The sequence below is a fragment of the Aquarana catesbeiana genome, linkage group LG05 (assembly GCF_042186555.1).
Source record: "Aquarana catesbeiana isolate 2022-GZ linkage group LG05, ASM4218655v1, whole genome shotgun sequence".
NCBI lineage: Eukaryota > Metazoa > Chordata > Amphibia > Anura > Ranidae > Aquarana > Aquarana catesbeiana.
The window spans coordinates 555,801,623-555,826,479 of record NC_133328.1 but is presented as its reverse complement, the minus strand read 5'-3'; the positions used below and the strand labels follow the sequence as shown (position 1 = coordinate 555,826,479).

Genomic DNA, 24,857 nt, shown 5'->3' with positions numbered 1-24,857 from the left:
ACTGCTGGGGGCACCTGATGTAAGGAGGGGCTCCACTGGGGACACCAGATGTAAGGAGGGGCTCCGCTGGGGACACCTGATGTAAGGAGGGGCTCCGTTGGGGACACCTGATGTATGGAGGGGCTCTGCTGGGGACAACTGATGTATGGAGGGGCTCCGCTGGGGACACCTGATGTATGGAGGAGCTCTGCTGGGGATACCAGATGTATGGAGGGGCTCCATTGGGGACATTTGATGTATGGAGGGGCTCCGCTGGGGACACCTGATGTATGGAGGGGCTCTGCCGGGGACACAGATGTAAGGAGGAGCTCCGCTGGGGACACCAGATGTACGGAGGGGCTCTGCTGGGGACACCTGATATATGGAGGGGCTCCGCTAGGGACACCAGATGTAAGGAGGGGCTCCACTGGGGACACCTGATGTAAGGAGGGGCTCTGCTGGGGACACCAGATGTACGGAGGGGCTCCGCTGGGGACACCTGATGTATGGAGGGGCTCCGCTAGGGACACCAGATGTAAGGCGGGGCTCCACTGGGGACACCTGATGTATGAAGGGGCTCCGCTGGGGACACCAGATGTAAGGAGGGGCTCCGCTGGGTACACCAGATGTAAGGAGGGGCTCCGCTGGTGACACCTGATGTATGGAGGGGCTCCGCTGGGCACACCTGATGTAAGGAGGGGCTCCACTGGGGACACCAGATGTAAGGAGGGGCTCCACTGGGGACACCTGATGTAAGGAGGAGCTCTGCTGGGGACACCTGATGTAAGGAGGGGCTCTGCTGGGGACACCAGATGTAAGGAGAGGCTCCACTGCCAGGGACACAGATCTGTAAGGAGGGCCTCTGCTTCTGGGGGCACCTGATGTAAGGACGGACTCTGTTGGGGGCGCCTGATGTAAGGACGGACACTGCTGGGGGCACCTGATGTAAGGACAGACTCTGCTGGGGGCACCTGGTATAAGGACAGACTCTGCTGGGGGCACCTGATGCAAGGACGTACTCTGCTGGGGGCACCTGATGGCATCTGGTGGCAGGCGATATGGCAGGGGTCCCACTGATTCTGCATTATGGTGAGTTGAATGATTTCATTCTATATTACAATGTAATAATAGTAATAATGCGCTTTAAACCTCCTGACACCACAATAACCATGGTGCTGGGATGATTGAAGCGCTAACACCAGGTGTTTGGAGTATCTTTATCTGCTGATTTATTATACTCTCGAATACACATTTCTATTGTGGTGTAGGATCTGGGCCTGCTGTCCCTCCATCCCTCTTTCCTTCCTTCTCTCTCCTTCCCTCCTTCTTTCCTTCTTTCCTTCTTTCTCTCTCCCTCCCCCTTTTCCCCTTTCTTTCTCCATCTCTCATTCATCTTAGACTCTAATCACACCCCCATTTGAACCATGCCCATAAAAGCCACGCCCACTATTTCACATAAACCACGCCCATTGTTGGTGCGCCACATTTTTCTTTTTTGCTATGTCACGCCTACAAACGCATGCCCCACCCCCTAATTATAATAAGACTTTGCCTAGAGCCAAAAAAGTGTCTCTATAATTTTTTTTACAATGTTGACAACTATGGAAGTGGTGTGACTGCAGTCTGGATGGGACAGCCTGGATTTGGATCACAGTCTGCCATTTAGTGGTGCCTGCTCTATATGCTATTATTAATCATAAAGAGGCTATTAAGGCTGTGAAATGGGCTCTTGAAAAGTTCTCAGAGTTACTTAGGAAACATAAGAGATATCTTATTAAATTTTTTAATTTTCGGTTGAAACACAACTATTTTTGGTATAGAAATAATTTCTATCAACAAATTACCAGTATCACAATGGGGGCTAACTGCCTCGAGCATGATTAAAATTTTTATGTCGAAGTGGGAGTCTAAATATGTGTTACAAGAAAAACCTAAACAACTAAAATTTTATAAAAGATTTATAGATGACATTTCACTCATCTGTGTGGACAGGGAGGAGAGTTTCCAAGTTTTCATTAAAGGTTATAATAAAGAATTCATTACAGGGGAAATAAAGTGGAAAGGGGAAAGAGATACAGGGCTCAATGTTACATTTGATATTTAGGTTTCGTGACTAATTTTTTCTAGTTTGTCAAACATTTTGGTGTTTTTATTCTAGGTCAGTCACATTCTTTTTCTTGTGAATAACTAGTGGTACAATATACCCCTTACTCATCCACAGGAGGGGGCCAGTATCTTATTGTTAAAGGGGGCTTTCAGATTCAGATAATCCACCCGCAGATGCCCACAACTATTGGGCCAGAGTTGTGTGGAAGAGGCCCTTGTTCTCATCAGCATGAGCACAAGGTGCTTTGCTGGGGCGGTCTGGGGGGAGCAAAGTACCCCTCCATATTAGGGTCATGTGACCTGGTATGGTTCTGGAGGGTGGGCATGTGCTCGTTTTCCCCCCTCTCCTGGCCAGCCAGAATGCAAGCTTAGATAAGGGTTTGGTATGGTTATTAGGGGGTACCTTGTGCTATTTTTCAGTTTTCTGGGGTGAAACCCCATGTCCTGTTTTTTGGTTTTAAACAGTGCCCCAGCTCTTTTGTTTACATTCACCTGTCAGTCAGGAATCCCTGGCTGATAGCTGAATGAGCAGGGCAGGGATGAGTCACTGGTTGTCAGAATGATGGTAGATGACGGCTCCCTGATAACCAGCATTTTTGAGCCGGAACTGTCACATATAGCAGTGGTGGGGACCTTTCTGTGTGTTCTCTGCCTCTTCTGGTTTCATTGCATCAGAGCCAAAAACAAAAGGCAAAACATGCAGGCCTGTCACAGTGGAGTATGTAGTTGCACAGATTAGGGAGAGGCAATGGATTGTTTATGTCAGATCCCCTAGGTATGACGTTTTTAGTAGCTAATATGTTAGGGATAAAGGGGTGGAAAGTACCACAGTGAAAAGCAATTCACTGCCTCTCACCACGCTTTGTCCAGTAGTGATATTTTAACAAAGTTTATTTTGAAACAACAATTTGAATAGTGCCATGTGCTGCGAACAGTGTATCATGAACACTGTCATCGCACCACACTCCAGCCACTATGTCCTAACGCAGTTGTTGGTGTGAATGTACCCTAAAAGTCATACACGTTATATTATTATTATGTTTCTGTTTATATAATTTTTTAACATTTATGAATGAATTTGTTTGTTAGCAAATCCATTACTTGTTTTGATCTCTGAAGTGAGTACAGTGGTGAATAATCATCACTCTTACTTCAGCTTTGTACATTCATGTGAATGGCTTTGTTTACCTTGAAACCCTTTCATAAATAATGTATAATTCTGAAGATAAAAATCAAAACTTTTCAGTGCTGCCAGCTTTTTAGTAAGTTGCACTGACAAATCAGGACTTTGCAGGGTTTACTTACCTGCCCCCTACCTGCTGTTTCCGCTCCTGGCACAGGAGCAGTGTGGGTTGGAGTTGGCCAAGGGCTTTAAGATGACAGGAGAAAGATGTGGGTAGAAATGGGCCTGAATGACTCCCTGTTTGGTTTGCGGCAGAACTTTTTAACATCGCAAATGTCTGGAACCGAATAACAAACCCCATTGGAGTCTATAGGTCCTGAACGGCAAAAATTAAAAGTGCCCATTTTGAAGGCTTATTTGCAAGTAATTGGGCATACAATGGTTATTGGGGTCCAGGTACTGCCCTGGGGTACATGTATCAATGCAAAACAGTTTATAAAAAAACATCATTTTTAAATGAGCAATGATTTACTGATGCCTAAAGTGAAACCATAAAAATTAGAAATAACAATTAAAATGAAAAATTTCTTTAAATATAGTGCCTGATGGGTCCCTTTAGTCTGCCTATAATATGGCACATCCGTACTTTGTATAGAACCTGCTGCAGCAATAATCACATTTATAAAGCCCAACAAAAATGACATTTTCTATTCAAGCTTTCTTTATTTTATAAACAACGGCTTGGGAAGCCAGTCTGTATGATGAGGCCACAATTTTGTGCACTCGAAACAAGATTCAAGATTTTTTTGATCAATTCTGGTGTCTCTTTCGCAGACTTTGGATAGAAGTAACAGTTGCAGAAATATTTGTTTTTGTTTGTTGGTGGTGCCTTCACACCGTAACCCTATAGAGGTACTCTTGATGAAAGCAAGAATTAGCCTTGCTGTCAAAAATTTAAATAATATGCACCTGTCAAACAGGTGAAGAAAAATTGGCATTTGGGTGTTGGTGGTGCCTTCACACCATAGCCCTATAGAGGTACTCTTGATGAAAGCAAGAATTGGCCTAGCTGTCAAATGTTTAAATGACATGCAGCTGTCAAACAGGTGTGGAAAATGTATCTTTGGGTGTCAGTGGTGCCTTCACACAGTAACCCTATAGAAGTACTCTTGATGAAAGCAAGAATTGGCCTTGCTGTCAAAACTTGAAATGATATGCACCTGTCAAACAGGTGTGGAAAAATTGGTTATTGGGTATCGGTAGTGCCTTCACACACTAACCCTATAGAGGTACTCTTGATGAAAGCAAGAATTGGCCTTGCTGTCAAAAATTGAAATGATATGCACCTGTCAAACAGGTACAGAAAAATTGGTCCTTGGGTGTTAATTGTACCACCCATGAAACATACACCAAGACATTTCTTCCAGATGAAATTAACACCCACAAAGCTAGGCAGCCTAGACAGTCTTTCAGAGATTCCAGATCCAGAAAGCACTTATTTAGCAACATCAGCATCAGGGGCTTGATAGCTGCAGCTAATCCAGGACTGATTCATTTTGCTAAATGTCAGCAGGTCCACGAAGTCTGTGGACAGACATGCTCTCTTATCTGTCACAAAACCTCCAGCAGCACTGAATGCCCATTCAGAAAGCACACTGGATGCAGGGCAGCCCAGCAGCTCAATGGCATACTGGGCAAGTTTATTCTCACAACCCAGTAACCCACTGGATCATCAATTGGAAAGCTCTCCATGTCTGTTTTCACCCCTAGATAACCTCCCACCATATGATGAAGATGCTGCCAATGAGATGTGGAAGCTGACAGCCTTGGGTGCTGAGGACTAAAAACAATATTATAATATTTAAATGCATCACTGAGATGGCCCCCTTTTCCACCACTCCTCTCTTAACCAACAGAAGCTTCAAAACTACATTTTCCACCAGACTGTAACCTACCATAGCGGGAAAGGCGTTACATAAACTCCTCTTTAAGGTGTTCTCAAGATATTTCATTGTCTGCTCCTTCTGTGGGGACGGGATGAGTTGTGAGACTTTCCCTTGTAACGATGGTCAAAGAGGGTTGCCAACCAATAATGATCCTTCACCTTGATGCCACGTATTCTTGGGTCCTTTCGCAGGCTCTGAAGAAAGAGGGAGCCCATGCACCGCAAGTTTGCGGAGGCATGAGAAGAAGACTCCTGTGGGTCACTGAGAAATACAGTATCTGGAACTACTTCCTCTCAGCCACGTACTACTCCCAAGAGTTTTGGGGATGGAAAACCATCTGTTAAGGGTTGACATATGTCTTGCTCTGCTTCAATGACTCCAAAACTACCAAAATCCTCCTTCTCCTCCTACCTCTCCTCTTGTGTGTTTTGTAGCGTGGCAAGAATGGTGTCTGCATAAAGTGGGCTTTGAGCGGAAAGAAAATCCTCCTCTTACCTCCCGCTGCTCTGTCTCAAGTGCCCTGTCCATAATGCCAAACAGAATCTGCTCCAGCAGGAACACAACAGGGATTGTGTCACTGATGCATGCATTGTCACAGCTTACCATCCTTCTGGCCTCCGCAAATGGTGACAGTACAGTGCATGCATCTTTTATTAGCAGCCATCAGCGTGGGGGAAAAAAGCTGAGCCGGCCTGAGCACATGTGTTCCCTGTCTTAGGACTGACTGCCTTGCCCAACAATGCCACAACATTGCCTTCCTTGTGATGGTAGAGAGATGGAATGGCCTTACCTGAAAAGAAATAGTGACTGGGAATTCTGTACATTTGCAGAAGGGGGCAGAATCCACCAGATGGAAAGGCAGGAATTGTAAAGCCACCAGCTTTGACAAGCTTGAATTTAGATGCTGGGCTTGTGGGTGGCAGTGACTGTATTTATTTATTTTTTCACTGCAGCAGATGGGCAGAGAAATTTGCCTGCTATAGTCTACAGTTGGTGGTGTGCTACTGGCAGATGTGCTGCAAGGACCTGGGACACCCTGCGCTATACCATCATTCCTATCAATGGAGGGATTGAGAGGTCATGAGGTATAGTAGGGGTAGACTGGAAAGGTGAGGAGTAAGGAGGAGCAGAATTACATCCCTTTTGTGTGGCTTTCAGGTTTTTTTGGTGTTTTTGCCACGCTTGATGTGCTTGACACACTGAAATATACTGCGTTAAACCTGCACTAACGCAGTGAAATACACTGCGTTAAACATGCAGTAACACACGGAAATATACTGCATTAATAGTGCAATAATACACTGAAATATACTGCATTAAACGTGCAGTAATGCACGTTCCGGTAGACCGGAAAGGTGAGGAGTAAGGAGGAGCAGAATTACATCCCTTTTTGGGTGGCTTTTAGTTTTTTTTGGTGTTTTTGCCACGCTTGATGTGCTTGAGGCAAAGTTTGCAAATTGCAACAGAGCGATCGGTTGCACATGTGTTAAAAAAAGGCCCAAACAGTTGAGCTGTGGGAAGTGGGCCAGCAGATAATACCTCTCCTTGTTGGCCTCCATGACCTGATGGGGGGGCGCTAATTAACAAAATGTAATAAAGATGGAAATATGTATGTTTATGCACTTTAATTAATGGAAAGTGGTGTTTGGTGCACTTTAACTTAAGTACTCACTACACAGACACACTACAATATGCTGCAGTAAAACTGCACTGACGCACTGCAATATACAATGGTAAACATGAACTAACGCACTGAAATATGCTGCGTTAAACGTGCACCTACACACTGAAATATACTGTGTTAAATGTGAACTACCGTACGGCAATATACAATATACTGCGGTAAACGTGCACCAACACAATGAAATATACTGCGTTAAACATGCAGTAACGCACTGAAAAATACTGCGTTAAACGTGCACTAACACACTGAAATATACTGGGTTAAACCTGCACTAATGCAGTGAAATACACTGCGTTAAACATGCAGTAACACACGGAAATATACTGCATTAAAAGTGCAATAATGCACTGAAATATACTGCATTAAAAGTGCAATAATGCACTGAAATATACTGCATTAAACGTGCAGTAACACATTAAAATATACTGCGTTAAAAAAAGCACCAACACAATGAAATATACTGCGTTAAACATGCACTAATGCATTGAAATACACTGCGTTAAACGTGCAGTAATGCACTGAAATATACTGCGTTAAATGTGCAGTAATGCACTGAAATATATTGCATTAAATGTGCGATAATGCACAGAAATATACTGCATTAAACATGCAGTAACGCATTGAAATATACTGCGTTAAACATGCAGTAATGCACTGAAATAAAATGCGTTAAACGTGCACTGACACACTGAAATAAACTGCGTTAAAATAGCAGTAACACACTGAAATATACTTTGGCATAGTTATTACTCTGTCTAGAAGACTGTGTTCAAATTTACCAAGCAGCTCCCTTGGTGGTAGTGCTACATAATTTTCATTTAAGCACTTGAAGAACGGACTGTATCATCCCCTTCCAGTTGAGGCCATTTTCAGTTTTCAATTCTTTCACATTCTGAATGAAAATTACTCAGTTATGCAACATTGTACCAAAGTGAATTTTATATCTTTTTTTTTTTTGAGGCAGATAGAGCTTTCTTTTGGTGGTATTTATTCACCACTGTTTTTTTTTTATGTATTGTAATGGAAATTTGTAAGTTCTGTATATAATTGTATTCTATTTTGTATGTATTGCACATTGCCCTCACTGTGCACACAGCACTAATAATGTTTTCAGTAAATGTTTACATTCTTTTGAGTCCTGATTAGAATAAGCCTGCCTATGTAACGCCCCTTGTTATAAACGTACAATTGTAATATTAATGTGATACCTACGTAATCATGTGCATAAAAAACCTTCAATTGCGTCATAATAAAGCAGAACAGTAATTTGGAAAGATGCTGAGCGTATCTTTTGTGTCTGTTCCCTACTGCAGTAGTTATTATTAATTTGGAACCACTAATCAATATGAGGATAGGAGTTGCCTATCATCAATTTAACCGAGTCAGCAATGGCGAGCTTTGCCTTAGGAGGGGATTCCAGGTGACCCTGAGTATCCGAAACGAGGAGCTTGAGACGATCTGGGAATTTCTGATAATCAGCCGGCTGAGGTAAGCCTTTTGCTTACATTTGAGTTATCAGACTTCCTTGATCGGTAAGGCATTTTCGGGACAAAGGGTACCTATTTTACTCCCCTTAATCGAACTGTATTGATTGGTGGTTATATGTTATGTTGTCACTGTCTACTGTCCATTGGAGTGTTATAAATAAGAAAGGGAAGAATAGTGCTGTTCACAGGTATATGTAGTAAATCTGCTAGATAAAGTAGTTTAGAGGCAAGAGGGTATAGGCACACGTAGAGAAGAGAGAAGACTGGCCAGTCATTATGGGCAGATAAAGTAGTTTAGAGGCAAGAGGGTATAGGCACACGTAGAAAAGAGAGAAGACTGGCCAGTCATTATGGGCATTGAATTAAGTAAGGGAATGAAGGGTAAGAGACCCTCAAAAATGCCCAGCGCAAGAGGAGCTCTATATATGAACCAAAGGTGCGGTTCCGCCTATACTGAGCCCCTATATTAATGGTTGAAGTGGACAGGGATCCACAATGGGTAACTGGGTTACCAAAGTCCACAGGGACTAAGAATCATGCAGAGTAAACAGCTAGAGAAACAGCTATCTATGTGAGCAGGATGGATCAAGGGTGACATTAACACTAGACAGAAAGGGACTTTCATGTGAAGTTGTGGGATGAATTTGGGGTCAGGTACTACAACTATTAGAGTCAGAAACAGAGAAATGAGAGTTAAAACAGAATACTTTATATGTTGTCAGAGAGAGAAGATGGGATGAGTACTATGGCTCCCCGTCTGATCATAGAAGCTAGATATAAAAGATATCTGAACAAAATAAAGAAAGCAGAATTTAGGTAGGAAAATATTCATGAGAGTTAAAAGAAAGTGAGAGAATGATATGCATGTGTTGTGTACAAATGGGAAAAAGTAAAAGATTTTAGAGAGATATTGGTGTATGTGTGTGTGAATGCTGGAACTAGGGATGAGCTTCGTGTTCGAGTCGAACCCATGTTCGACTCGAACATCGGCTGTTCGATCGTTCGCCGAATTGCGAACGTTATGGGCCGTTCGCGCTAAATTCGTGTGGCGCGTCACGGCCCATAATTCACTGCGGCATCGCAGTGCATTGCTGGCTGATGATTGGCCAAGCATGCACTATGACCCGCATGCTTGGCCAATCACAGCGCCGTCAGTAGAGAGAGCTGTAATTGGCCAAAGCCAGGGTGGCTTTGGCCAATTATGGCTCAGGGGATTTAGTACACACCCCACACTATATAAGGCCGCCTGCACGGCGGCCCTGTGTAGTGTGTGTTCCGGTGTGCTGAGAGATAGAGAGAGAGAGAGACAGTGTCATTTGATTTGAGTTAGATAGATTAGGCAGAACAGTCAGTCAGTTAGCTGCACTTACAGTGTATTGTGTATATATATATGCATCCCAGGTGTTGCATATATATATATATATATACACTGTATTCAGTTTAGCTAGATCCGTTCCTGTTATCTTCTATCTAGACTATTTACATTTAATGCAGTGCGTCCTGCTCACAGTGTTCAGCTAGATCCGTTCCTGCTATTTACATTTAGTGCAGTGCGTCCTGCTCACAGTGTTCAGCTAGATCCGTTCCTGTTATCTTCTAGACTATTTACATTTAGTGCAGTGCGTCCTGCTCACAGTGTTCAGCTAGATCCGTTCCTGCAATTTACATTTAGTGCAGTGCGTCCTGCTCACAGTGTTCAGCTAGATCCGTTCCTGCTATTTACATTTAGTGCAGTGCGTCCTGCTCACAGTGTTCAGCTAGATCCGTTCCTGCTATTTACATTTAGTGCAGTGCGTCCTGCTCACAGTGTTCAGCTAGATCCGTTCCTGCTATTTACATTTAGTGCAGTGCGTCCTGCTCACAGTGTTCAGCTAGATCCGTTCCTGCTATTTACATTTAGTGCAGTGCGTCCTGCTCACAGTGTTCAGCTAGATCCGTTCCTGTTATCTTCTAGACTATTTACATTTAGTGCAGTGCGTCCTGCTCACAGTGTTCAGCTAGATCCGTTCCTGTTATCTTCTAGACTATTTACATTTAGTGCAGTGCGTCCTGCTCACAGTGTTCAGCTAGATCCGTTCCTGTTATCTTCTAGACTATTTACATTTAGTGCAGTGCGTCCTGCTCACAGTGTTCAGCTAGATCCGTTCCTGTTATCTTCTAGACTATTTACATTTAGTGCAGTGCGTCCTGCTCACAGCGTTCAGCTAGATCCGTTCCTGTTAAATTCCTACTGACAGGCAGGCTTGTCTGGTTACAGTATATAAAGCTACCTGAAGAAAATTACAGGTGTTCTATTTGATCCTATTAGTACCACGGTCAGGCAGCTAGACTATTTACATTTAGTACAGTGCGTCCTGCTCACAGTGTTCAGCTAGATCCGTTCCTGTTATCTTCCTACTGACAGGCAGGCTTGTCTGGTTACAGTATATAAAGCTACCTGAAGAAAATTACAGGTGTTCTATTTGATCCTATTAGTACCACGGTCAGGCAGCTAGACTATTTACATTTAGTACAGTGCGTCCTGCTCACAGTGTTCAGCTAGATCCGTTCCTGTTATCTTCCTACTGACAGGCAGGCTTGTCTGGTTACAGTATATAAAGCTACTTGAAGAAAATTACAGGTGTTCTATCCCAGCTTAGTGCAGCTACAGGCCATTAGTATGTCTGGAAGGCCAAGAAGGAGAGGCAGACAGTCACAAGCCAATAAGAGAGGGCAAGCAGGCTCTGTGTCTAGTGCTGGTCGTAATATGGGAAAACAATTTCTCCTTTCCACTGATGCTTTCCAATCCTTGTTCCACAAAAAAACCCAAATTTTCAAAAAACATTTTTCATTGGGACAAAAAAGTGAGGTGAAATCTTCTGAAGAGGAGGAAAGACAGCAAAACAAATGTCACAGGGGTGATAACCCTTCCCTATGTTTTCCAAAAAGCTTAGAAAAGATTTTTTGGCTGGAGCTAAACACGTTAAAAATGTTCAAAATTACAAACAGATTCTACTTAACAACAAACCTACAGTCCCTGTCTTGTTTGCACCGCCTGTATACTGCTGTTCAGAGTATATAGGGCCTGGTGGCCCCACACCTTTCCTTATTTTAATTTGGGTGCGGGGTTCCCCTTAATATCCATACAAGACCCAAAGGGCCTGGTAATGGACTGGGGGGTACCCATGCCGTTTGTCTCACTGATTTTCATCCATATTGCCATGACCCGACATGACATTAAACCCGCAAGCAGTTTTAAATGAGATTTTTTCCTTTAAAAATGACATTTGGTGCAGGGACTGTTCTAAACATGGGAAACACGCGTCACTTTACAGGCATACTATAGACACCCCCCAGGTACGATATTTAAAGGAATATTTCACTTTTTTTTTTTTTTACTTTAAGCATCATTAAAATCACTGCTCCCGAAAAAACGGCCGTTTTTAAAAGTTTTTTTTGCATTGATACATGTCCCCTGGGGTAGGACCCGGGTCCCCAAATCCTTTTTAGGACAATACCATGCAAATTAGCCTTTAAAATGAGCACTTTTGATTTCGAACGTTCGAGTCCCATAGACGTCAATGGGGTTCTAACGTTCGTGCGAACTTTCGGTCCGTTCGCGGGTTCTGGTGCGAACCGAACCGGGGGGTGTTCGGCTCATCCCTAGCTGGAACCTTTAGTTCTATTGCTGGTGTGTGTCATGTACGCAGATGTGACCCCCTCCTTTGTGCTCTTCTGAAAGAATGTCCCTGAGAGGTCAGTGATAAGCTGGAAGGACACCATGCCAATTCCAGTTTTTTAGACAAAACATGTGCCGGGTTAACGAATCTAATGGTAAACAATGTGATCACAATTATTTTGAATCTGTTTTCCAAACATGGTAAAATGAAGGTTACATTTAACCATGTATTACACAAATTGAATATCCTTTGATAGTGGAAACAGTGCATTTAAAAAAGGGAAATTAAGTAAAATTAAGTAATAATGAGTATTAATTTCTAATATGAGTTTAACAATTTTATTAATAATATAGATATATTGAAACTGGTTTAGACAACCTTTGGTTGGAAATGAAATTCAGGTAATGGGGAAATTTGTAATGAATGAGATTAATTTAGATTAAGATAACAATTTTGTAATTTTACATTTACACAATAAGTCCTTATTGAGAGAAAAAAAAAAAGATTAAGATGAGGTTGTTATTTTGAATAAAGCTGCCATAATATTTAACAAAGCCAAGATGGATGGAATACATAAGAAGTTCTTCTACAAAAATGAAATTTTAAGGTTTTTGATAATAACTTGATGTGCGGTCCATGATGTAAGAGTAATAATAAATAAAATTTAAATATAACAGACCCATCACATCAAGTCCACACACCCTGTTAGGATAGATGCCACCTGCAGCCAGTTGTTTTATAGTTTTTGATGCTTTCTGGTCCATCATACAGATTGTTGATCCTTTTGTTTTATTTATTTTTATTTTTGAAATCCAAAGCAGAATGTGTGGATTGTGAAATGATGTGCCCCTTTTTCTTGTAAGTACAGTGGTATAAGCAGAAGAATATTTTGGATTTATGGACATCTCTGCATGACCGCAGGGTATTGTTATCATTTATTATAATATTGCCAGGAAGAAGTTGTCTTTTGAAACATGAAACTGGAGTTCTTACACAAATAGCATGATAGAAAACAAGCCATTGTAATATATTTATGGAAGCTGGACCCAGTAATGAAGGGTTCACCCCGATATATCAGAGCTGCAGCTTTTATGCAAAGGTGCTATTAGACAAAGTTAGATATTGTTTGGTCAAACATTTAATTTTTAATGGTCCGACATTCTGCGCAGCAAATATACAGATAACGAAATGTTTGTCTAATGAAAGGTTTAAAATATGAGTTTATTTATGTACAAATCTAACAATGAAAAATGCGTACATTTGAATCCAGCCACCTTATTGCCTCTATTGGAGGAGGCTGGAGACAAAGGAAGACACGTGTTACATTGATGTGGGAATCAGCTGCTGTGAGCCCAGTGCAGGACACACTCCCTGAAGAACCAGATATTAAATTTTTTGTATATTTGAGTATGCAGTTTATCACCCAGAAGGATACTCTGTATTCAAAGTCATTGGATCCTTTTTCCCCAGCTCAAGAAGCAGAGCTCCATGTTTTAGCAAAGCCTGTGAGCTATAAAAAGATTGTATATTTATATAGATAGTCGAGATATAGAGAGCTTTTGGTTCCATTTAAAGGACCAAAAGTTTGTTTTTACTTCGGCAGGTAAACCAACCAAGCATGCCAAGTTAATTTGATTGGCTGTTTTCAGCCTTCCAGGTTCTTGCTGAGGTAGCCATATTAACTTTCACACATGGAAGCAGACCAGGTGACTAAGGATGCTGCATTTACAGCCCCGGACACTTGATGGGTCTGTGCAACTCACAGATTCCACCCTAGTTCTGGCCCAGTATAGCTGGGATTAATAATTCAACTTTAAGGACCCCAGAACGAGAAGAACAAGTGGTCCACAGGGGGCAACTTCTTATGAAGCAGGACTTTGGAAAAGGTGATCATTTATGTCTGCCAGCCACTCTTTTCCCTCCAGCTTGACACAAGGACCGTGTCATCAGTCACAAGAAGTTATGGCTGCCTTAGTAAATGAGCGTGGGATAGAGCCAGGGTTCTCCACAGTTGTTTTTATAACATACCACTTCTTGTTTTACCTGTTACCAAAGGTGTTATCAAAAGCTGAACATCCCTTCCAGAGATTACAAAAAGATATATCCAGATGCCCAAGTTAGGATCTTACGAGTATGCATTTTGTCTGTATGGACATGTTTTTTGGATGTCCAGTGGCAAATGCTACTGCAAAGGCCACAGTAAAAAGTGTTATCAGAAGTAGTTTGTAAATATAGAGTGCAGAAAGTACAGAGAGTAACAAAAGAAATCATTTGTTATAGAAGAGTCCTTACTAGAAGTTTTGAGGTTTTATTTTTACACCACCTACTGTCTACAATGTATCGGACAAAGTAGAGTAAGAAACTAGAAAACTTTTGCCTGAACGTTTTCTTATATTTTATCAAGCCCCTAAGGGGGATGTTGGACTCTCTCCCTATGGGATTTGGTTTGGGAGTGTGTTACTCACTTGCTTATATTTTGTTTCGGCAGCTGAAGTCCTTCATTTGGATCTCACAGAGAATGTTGCTGAACTTTTAAGGTTTTTTGACAAACTCATTTATGTGTTTTCTCCCCAATTCCAGATCCTAAAAGTTTGGAAGGATCTAAAACTAAAGCCAGGTGACTTGTAGATTGTTAAGAGACATTTATATATAAGGAAAAGTTTGGAGACTCAATACAGCATCTATTTCATGTACAGTTTTTGCAAAACGTGAAGAAAAAGTCACCTGGATCCACACCAGACACTGCAAAAATGACTAAATTAAAGAAATCTCTGTGTTTGATTTGTTTCCCTCTTGTGATCACAGTCTAGGGTACTTTTTGATTCAATTACTTTAATTGTAAGGGATATATATATTTGAAAAGTAGTTAGCCATGTTGAAGTCATATTTTGTCTTTTGTACGTCTTCCATTTTATGTAGAATTTAGACATGTGCACACTGAAATATTTCGTTTCGGAATTTCGTTTTCGTCCGAAAAATAAATTTATTTAGTTACTCCCGAAATTCGTTTTTATTTATTTAATTTTTCGTTAAAAATTGCATTCGTCCGAAAATCCAAATTAAGGTCGAATCTGTCATTGAAGGCTTATGGTGTCTGTCGAGTGTTCAAAGAAGATTCGACGGAGCAGCTAAACTGTACGACGCCGTATAGTTTACCTGCTCCGTCGAATCTTCTTAGAACTTTCAACAGACACCATAAGCCAAAGTACGTGTGTACTTAGTTCTAGCTATTTTACTGCTCCTCCTCTTTGGTTACAATCAGCCAATAACATTCATCATCATCATTATTTTTATTTATCTTTTCTCCCCTACGTCGAATCTTTCCTCCTCTACGTCGAATCTTTTCTGCCCTACGTCGAATCTTTTCTCCCCTACGTCGAATCTTTTCTCTCTATGTCGAATCTGTTCTCTCTGTGTAGAATAATCTTGGACTAATAGAGTTAAGATTAGGCACATTCGACCACAGGTTTGATGGACACAGATTGTTATTGTCATCATCATGTCGAATCTCCTATCTATATCGAACTGTTGTAGCAACGAAAACGAAAATAAAGCATTTGTTTATGTCGGATCTTTCGTTTTTTGTATTCTGCACTTTCATTATCGTTTGTTAAAACGATAACGAAAATACCTGAAATTCGGACGAAAATGCATTCGGACGAAAACGAATGCACATGTCTAGTAGAATTGTCTGTGTTTACATATGCTGATAAGTCAGCATGCCCACAATTCAGCTAGAAGGCCATTCTGGCCACAGGAGTGTACAGCCAGTACTCTGTATATATGTCTTATCAATTATTTGTTTTTCACAATGAAAAGTCATTTGGTAATGAAAAAAGTTGCTCAGCTATTTTCTCCACAATTGAGTTTTTTGCCTCTTTGGCCAGGACTACCTCCACCTAAGTGTGTGGAGGTTCCAGGTTAAAGGTTATAGCAGGTATGGTTAGTGATCAAAATATTGATCAAAAGAGGGGAGACTGTAATGGAAATTTGTAAGTTCTGTATATAATTGTATTCTATTTTGTATGTATTGCACACTGCCCTCACTGTGCACACAGCACTAATAATGTTTTCAGTAAATGTTTACATTCTTTTGAGTCCTGATTAGAATAAGCCTGCCTATGTAACGCCCCTTGTTATAAACGTACAATTAACGTAATACGTAATATTAATGTGATACCTACGTAATCATGTGCATAAAAAACCTTCAATTGCGTCATAATAAAGCAGAACAGTAATTTGGAAAGATGCTGAGCGTATCTTTTGTGTCTGTTCCCTACTGCAGTAGTTATTATTAATTTGGAACCACTAATCAATATGAGGATAGGAGTTGCCTATCATCAATTTAACCGAGTCAGTATAAATGAAACAATGACTGAATTTCTGTTATAAAACTTTGCAAATAAATAATCTTTCTTAATACATTTAGGCCAAAATACATTCTTACACATTTCTTTGGTGAAAAAAAATGGATGAGTATTAATTAGTCTGTGTTAACGTTATAGAGTCTACAAATTATGATATGTATATTTGAAAATTGATCATTCTTTATTTTGTGACTGCCTGTCCCATTTCTTGAGGTCCTAAAATGCAAAGTCAGTACAAACACCCCCAAAATAACCCCCTTTTGGAAAGTAGACTGTCTGGGTTATTTAGTAAGAGGCATGGTAAGTTTTTTTAAGTTGTAACCTTCACCCAAAACTCTTTGGAAAACCTCACACACAGCATAGTCATACTTAGAAATTACAACCCAAAACACATTCTGCTATTTCTCCCAAATAGGGGGATACCATATGTGTGAGACTTTTTTGTATTCTAGCTGCATAGAGAGCCCCAACATTCAAGGAGCGCAAGGAAAACCTTAAGGCTTTCTAGTGGCATCAAAACATTTAAATTTCCTTACAACCTTTCACACTTTTGGAGGCCCTTGAGCACATGGGCAGTGCAACCCACAAAATGATCACATTTTGAAAAGCAAACACCACAAGGTATTTTCTAAGAGGCATGAAGAGTCTTTTGCAGACTTAATTGTTTTGCCACAAGTATTTGGAAACTGCAACAAGAAAATAAAAATGTATTTTTTTACACAAAGTCATTAAAAAAGATATTTCACAACACACAACATAGGCATATTTAGAATTACGTGCTAATACACATTCTGCTATTTATCCAGAGTATGGAGATACCACATGTGTGAGACTTTTTCAATGTTTGCCCTGATTATTTTACTGTTGGCACTGACACTGCTGTGGGGGTGATCAGGACACTAGTGCTGGCATATACTGGTCTGGTGTCACTAGCAGGGGTATGCAATCAGGGTAAAATAAACAATAAAATATCACATCATAACGAGATAAGTAGAGCTGCTACCACCTATACGTTTGATCACTATACACATAAAAAACAATCAATCAGATAAGAGTGAAGCGCTCCACACTACAAACATGAAAATACACTCACCGGCCACTTTATTAGGTACACCTGTTCAATTGCTTGCCAATCACATGGCAGCAACTCAATGCATTTAGGCATCTAGACGTGGTGAAGACGACTTGCTGAATTTCAAAATGAGCATCAGAATGGGGAAGAAAGGGGATTTAAGTGACTTTAAATGTGACATTGTTATTGGTGCCAGATGGGCTGGTCTGAGTATTTCAAAAACTGCTGATCTACTGGGATTTTCATGCACAACCATCTCTAGGGTTTACAGAGAATGGTCCGAAAAAGAGAAAATATCCAGTGACCAGCAGTTGTGTGGAGGAAAATGACTTGTTGATGTCAGAGGTCAGAGTAGAATGGGCAGACTGGTTTGAGATGATAGAAAGGCAACAGTAACTCAATGAACCACTCATTACAACCAAGGTATGCAGAATACCATCTCTGAATGTACAACACATTGAACCTTGAAGCAGATGGGCTACAGCAGCAGAAGATCACAGTGAGTGCCACTCCTGTCAGCTAAGAACACGAAACTGAGGCTACAATTTGCACAGGCTCACCAAAAATTGCATAATAGAGGATCAGAAAAATGTTGCCTGGTTTGATGAGTCTTAATTTCAGTTGTGACATTCAGATGGTAGGTTTAGAATTTGGCATAAACAACATGAAAGCATGGATCCATCCTGCCTTGTATAAATGGTTCCGACTGGTGGTGATGTAATGGTGTGCGGGATATTTTAATGGTTCACTTTGAGCCCCTTAGTACCAATTAAGCATTGTTTAAACTCCATGGCCTACCTGAGTATTGTTGCTGACCATGTCCATCCCTTTATGACTACAGTGTACCCATCTTCTGATGGCTACTTCCAGCAGGATAATGCACCATGTCACAAAGCTCAAATCATCTCACCACTGGTTTCTTGAACATGACAATGAGTTCACTGCACTCCAATGGCTTCCACAGTCACCAGATCGCAATCCAATAGAGCACCTTTGGGATGTGGTGGAATGGGAGATTCGCATCATTAATGTGCAGCTGACAAATCTGCAGTAACTGCGTGATGCTATCATATGGACCAAAATCTCTGAGGAATGTTTTCAACACCTTGTTGAATCTATGCCCCGAAGAATTAAGGCAGTTCTGAAGGCAAAAGGGGTACAAACCAGTACTAGCAAGGTGTACCTAATAAGTGGCCAGTGAGTGTAGATATAAGACAACAAAACACAATAATGCAAATAAAAATATGTCCCAAATAAAGTCCCAAATGTCAAACATATGAAATATGAACTGATTAACCACTTCAATACCACGGACTTCATATGACGTCCTGGGCTTTGAGCAGGTATATCTGAATGATGCCTGTAGTTACAGACATCATTCAGATATTGCCGGTTTCAGCCGGCAAATCTCTACACCACAGGAACGATCATAGCGGCTGTTCCGCCGCTTGATCGTTCCTATGGGAGGTGAGAGGGGACGTCCCCCCCCTCCCGCCGCCCTCCGGTGCTTGCTCCGACTCACCGTTACGATCAGTGAGGCGGAGAGTGGATCCGCCGGCGCCGGATGTAGATTATAGAGATTTCCGGCGGACCAGATGGTCCCCGGAGTCTCTATGATCGTCGGAGGCCGGGCGCGATGTTATGATGTCACGCCCGGCCTCTCCATTCAAAAAAAAGCTTCGGCTGGGAAGCGGCGATCGTTTTATTTATTTTTTTTATTTCAGGCTTCCCAGCCTAGTGGTGAGATATGGGGTCTTATTGACCCCATATCTCACTATTAAGAGCACCTGACATGTCATATTGCTATTACAAGGGATGTTTACATTCCTTGTAATAGGAATAAAAGTGATCAATTTTTTTTTTTTCAAAAAACTGTCAAAATAAAAAAAATAAAATATAATTAACAATAAAAAAAAAAAAATTTAAAGCGCCGCTGTCCCCGTGTGCTCGCACGCAGAAGCGAACGCATACGTAAGTCCCGCCCACATATGAAAAGGTGTTCAAAACACACATGTGAGGTATCGCCGCGAATGTTGGAGCGAGAGCAATAATTTTGGCCCTAGACCTCCTCTGTAACTCAAAACATGTAACCAGTAAAAAAATTTCAAGCGTCGCCTATGGGGATTTTTAAGTACCGAACATTGGCGCCATTCCACGAGCGTGTGCAATTTTGAAGCGTGACATGTTAGGTATCTATTTACTCGGCGTAACTTCATCTTTCACAAAATGCAAAAACATTGGGCTAACTTTACTGTTTTGTTTTTTTTTTAAACACAAAACAGTTTTTTCCCCAAAAAAACGCGTTCGAAAAATTCCTGCGCAAATACTGTGTGAGATAAAAAGTTGCAACAACCGCCATTGTATTCTCTAGGGTCTTTGCTAAAAAAACATATATAATGTTTGGGGGTTCTATGTAATTTTCTAGCAAAAAAATGATGATTTTTACATGTAGGAGCAAAGTGTCAGAATTGGCCCGGTATTGAAGTGGTTAAATAGAAGTCCTATATACAGTCCAGTTTGAATCTACAAGCAATCTTGGTCTGACAAATAGCTCCACACTACAAATATAAAAGAAAATATGAAACAGCAAAAGAATACAATAATGCAAATAAAAATAAGTCCTGAATAAAAGTCCCAAATGCCACACATGTGAAATATGAAGTGACTAAGTGAAAGTTCTTTATACAGTCCAATTTACAGTGACTTGAAAAAGTATTCATACCCCTTGACATTTTTCACATTTTGTCATGTGAAGTGGAAGGAAAATGTTAAATCGGTTTTTAAATTTTTTTACAAATAAATATTTGAAAAGTGTGCCATGCATTTGTATTCAGCCCCCTGAGTCAATACTTTTTAGAACCACATTTTGCTGCAATTACAGCTGCAAGTCTTTTTGGGGAAGCCGCTACCAGATTTGCACATCTAGAGAGTGACATTTTTGCCCATTCTTCTTTGCAAAATAGCTCAAGCTCTGCCAGATTGGATGGAGAGCATCTGTGAACAGCAATTTTCAAGTCTTGCCACAGATTCTCAATTGGATTTAGGTCTGGACTTTGACTGGACCATTCTAACACATGAATCTGCTTTAGTCTAAACCATTCCATTTTAGCTCTGTCTGTATGTTTAGGGTTGTTGTCCTGCTGGAAGGTGAACCTCCACCCCAGTCTCAAGTCTTTTGCAGACTCTAATGCCGCGTAGAAACGAGCGGACTTTTTGACCAGATTGGTCTGACGGACCGAGTCCGGAGGACAATTCGACCGTGTGTGGACCTGCAGCGGACTTTTTCAGTTCAAAATCTGATGGACTTTAGATTTGGAACATGTTTCAAACCTTTACGTGGGAAATCCGCCGGACCCAGTTCCTATCGAAAAGTCTGCTCGTCTGTATGCTAGTCCGACAGACGAAAACCGACGCTAGGGCAGCTATTGTCTACTGGCTATCAACTTCCTTATTTTAGTCCGGTCGTACGTCATCACGTACAAATCCGTCAGACTTTGTTGTGATCGTGTGTAGGCAAGTCCGTTTGTTCGGAAAGTCCGTCGGAAGTCCGCCGAAAGTCCGTCGGATAGACCGTCGGACCAGTCCAGTCGAAAATTCCGCTCATGTGTACGCGGCATAACAGGTTTTCTTGTAAGATTACCCTGTATTTGGCTTCATCCATCCTCCCATCAACTCTGACCAGCTTCCCTATCCTTGCTGAAGAAAAGCTTTCCCACAACATGATGCTGCCTCCACCATGTTTCACGGTGGGGATGGTGTGTTCAGGGTAGGGATGAGCCGAACACCCCCCCGGTTCGGTTTGCACCAGAACCTGCGAACGGACCGAAAATTTGCACGAACGTTAGAACCCCATTGACGTCTATGGGACTCGAACGTTCGAAATTAAAAGTGCTCATTTTAAGGGCTAATTTGCATGGTATTGTCCTAAAAAGGGTTTGGGGACCCGGGTCCTACCCCAGGGGACATGTATCAATGCAAAAAAACTTTTAAAAACGGCCGTTTTTTCGGGAGCAGTGATTTTAATGATTTTAATAGGCGGTCGGCTCTCGTTCGCGGGCGATGAAAGGTCAGGGGGAGGCCATCCATTGATGGCCACCCCCTCCCGATCGCTCCCGGCGAATGAAAACGCTTACTTTCCCTCTGTAATGTAAACAGAGGGAAAGGAAGTGATGTCATCTCTCCTCGAGTCGGTCTTTTTGTCCCGGCGCAGAGGAGAGAAGACATCCAAGTAAGTGCACCAACACTACACTTACAGTAGAACACGCAGGCACACTTGTCACCCCCCTGTCACCCCCCGATCACCCCCCGATCACCCCCCTGTACCCCCTGTCACTCTGACACCAATAGCAGTTTTTTTTTTTTTTGCATTGGTGTCAGTTTGTGTCAGTTACAAGTGTTAGGGCAGTTAGGTTAGCCCCCTTTAGGTCTAGGGTACCCCCCCTTAGGTCCAGGGTACCCTCCTAACCCCCCCTAATAAAAGTTAACCCCTTGATTACCCCCCGTCACCAGTGTCGCTAAGCGATCGTTTTTCTGATCGCTGTATTAGTGACACAGGTGACGCTAGTTAGGGAGGTAAGTATATAGGTTCGCTGTCAGTGTTTTATAGTGACAGGGACCCCCATATACTACCTGCTAAAGGTTTTAACCCCTTGATTGCCCCCTAGTTAACCCTTTCACCAGCGATCACCGTATAAGTGTTACGGGTGACGCTGGTTAGCTAGTTTGTTTTTTGTAGTTTATTACAGTTTATTATAGTTTATTATAGTTTTAGGGCACCCGCCGTTTATTACCTTATAAAGGTTTAACCCCCTAATTGCCCGGCGGTGATACAAGTTACGTTTTTAGGGTCAGATAAGGTCTGCGTCGCCCCAGGCAGCGTCAGGTTAGCGCCAGTACCGCTAAAACCCACGCACGCAGCATACACCTCCCTTAGTGCTATAGTATCTGAGCGGATCGATATCTGATCCGATCAGATCTATACTCCCCAGCAGTTTAGGGTTCCCTGAAACACAGTGTTAGCGGGATCAGCCCAGATACCAGCTAGCACCTGCGTTTTGCCCCTCGGCCCAGCCCAGCCCAGCCCACCCAAGTGCAGTATCGATCGATAACTGACACTTACAAAACACTAAGCACACATAACTGCAGCGTTCGCAGAGTCAGGCCTGATCCCTGCGATCGCTAACAGTTTTTTGGTAGCGTTTTGAATCAATCGCTAACAGTCAGGAGCTTTTTGCCTGTGAGTCTCACTAGTGTACCCCTAAATTTAGAGGCCAAAATGGCAAATCGAAGGTACACTAGTGAAGAGGCCTACACGTTTCTGAGTATGACAGATAGTGAAGAGGAAGTCACTCATCTGTCAAGTTCAGGCTCAGAATACGAACCTGTAGAGGACAGCGGCTCCATGACAGATAGCTCTGACGACGGAGTTGTGGTCCCTGCTAGGGTCAGGCGTACCAGACCCCGAACTTCTTCTGTCCTGGAAGTGCAAGAACCGCAGGGCTCTCGTATGGAGCAGAGAAGTACTAGCGCCGCTACTCCTTCTGGTGAACTGGCAAGCACCAGCGGCCTAGTACACCCTGGTCATACATCCAGCACTGCAGTATCACGTGGTGACGTGGCGAGTCCCATAAGTGCAGTTCAAGCTGGCGAGGTGGCAAGCACAAGTAGTGTCCCGCTGCCACCAAGAAGAAGACGAACACAGGCCCGTCGTGCCCATAGTGCCCTTCCTGCTGCATTCGCCAATCCGAATTGGGAACCCGCCACTTCTGCAGCACCCGTACTTCCCCCTTTCACTGGCCAACCCGGAATTCAGGTGGAAACAGTTGACTTTACGCCACTGGATTTTTATTCGCTGTTTTTCACCGAAGATCTCTATAGATCTATTGTGGACCAAAGCAATTTGTACGCTGGTCAACACATCGCCACTATTCCCCAGTCCACCCTTGCCAGAGATTGGAGACCAATTACGGTCTCCGAATTTAAGATCTTTCTGGGCCTTTCCCTCCTCATGGGCATAACCAAAAAGAGTGAGTTGCGGTCATATTGGTCCACTGACCCAATTCACCATATGCCCGTGTTCTCTGCCTCCATGACCAGGGCACGATACGAGCAGATTTTGCGGTTCATGCACTTCAATGACAATGAACTCTGTCGTCCTCGTGGAGACCCTGCATACGATCGGCTCTACAAAATTCGGCCCCTCGTAAACCACTTCAACCAACGTTTTGCAGACTTGTTTACCCCCCATCAAGTTGTCTGCGTTGATGAGTCCCTGATTAAGTTTTCTGGCCGCTTGTCCTTCAAACAGTACCTTCCCAGCAAGCGTGCCAGATACGGGGTCAAGATGTATAAGCTCTGTGACAGGGCCACAGGCTATACATGTAGATTTATGGTTTACGAGGGCAAAGATAGTCACGTAGAGCCGATCAACTGCCCTGACTACATAGGAAGCGCTGGCAAGATAGTGTGGGACTTGGTGTCACCCTTATTCGGAAAGGGGTACCACTTGTACGTGGACAATTATTATACGAGCGTGCCACTTTTTAGTCACTTGTTTGATCATCAGATTGGAGCATGTGGCACCGTGCGACCTAATCGCCGGGGCTTTCCCCAGCGGCTTGTAGAGTCCCGTCTTAGGCTGGGGGAGAGAGCCTGCTTGCAGTATAATAATTTGCTCGCTATGAAGTGGAGGGACAATAAGAATGTTTTCGTTCTTACCTCCCTTCATGCAGACACGACGACCCAAATTACTACGGCGACTGGTGTTGTGGAGAAACCCCTCTGTGTCCACAAATACAACCTTAATATGGGAGGGGTGGACCTCAACGACCAGTTGTTGGCGCCGTACTTAGTTGCCCGTAAGGCCAGACGCTGGTACAAAAAAGTGTCTGTTTATTTCTTTCAATTGGCTTTGCTGAATGCTCATGTGCTATACAGAGCTTCAGGACGGACTGGATCCTTCCTTAAATTCCAGGAAGAGATCATCAGAGCCCTTCTGTTTCCAGATGGTGCTCCACCTCACCTTCCCAATCCAAATGCAGTAAGCCGGCTGCATGGGAGGCATTTTCCTTATGTCCTCCAGAGTACCCCTATCCAACGAGCCCCCCAAAAAAGATGTCGTGTCTGCAGCAAGCGCGGATTTAGGCGTGACACCCGGTATTGTTGTCCCTCCTGTCCTGACAATCCTGGTCTATGCATTGGTGAATGTTTTGAACGCTACCATACACTAGTGGAGTATTAGCGTAGGGTTCAGCACAGCACAGACTAGGCACACTAACACAGGGTCTCCCAAGATGCCATCGCATTTTGAGAGACCCAAACCTGTTACAGTTAAAAGTTAAAGTTACTAAAAAAAGTGTTAAAAAAAAAAAAATAAAAAAATAAAAATACAAAAAAAATATAAAATAAAAAAACCAAAAATAGTTGTCGTTTTAT

The 24,857-nt window shown here is 42.5% G+C and overlaps 1 protein-coding gene across 1 annotated transcript in view; it reads right to left on the bottom strand.

Moving 5' to 3' along the window:
• RALYL (RALY RNA binding protein like) overlaps window positions 1-24,857 on the bottom strand; it is a 1,862,755-nt gene that overhangs the window by 734,348 nt on the left and 1,103,550 nt on the right. The window lies entirely within an intron of this gene.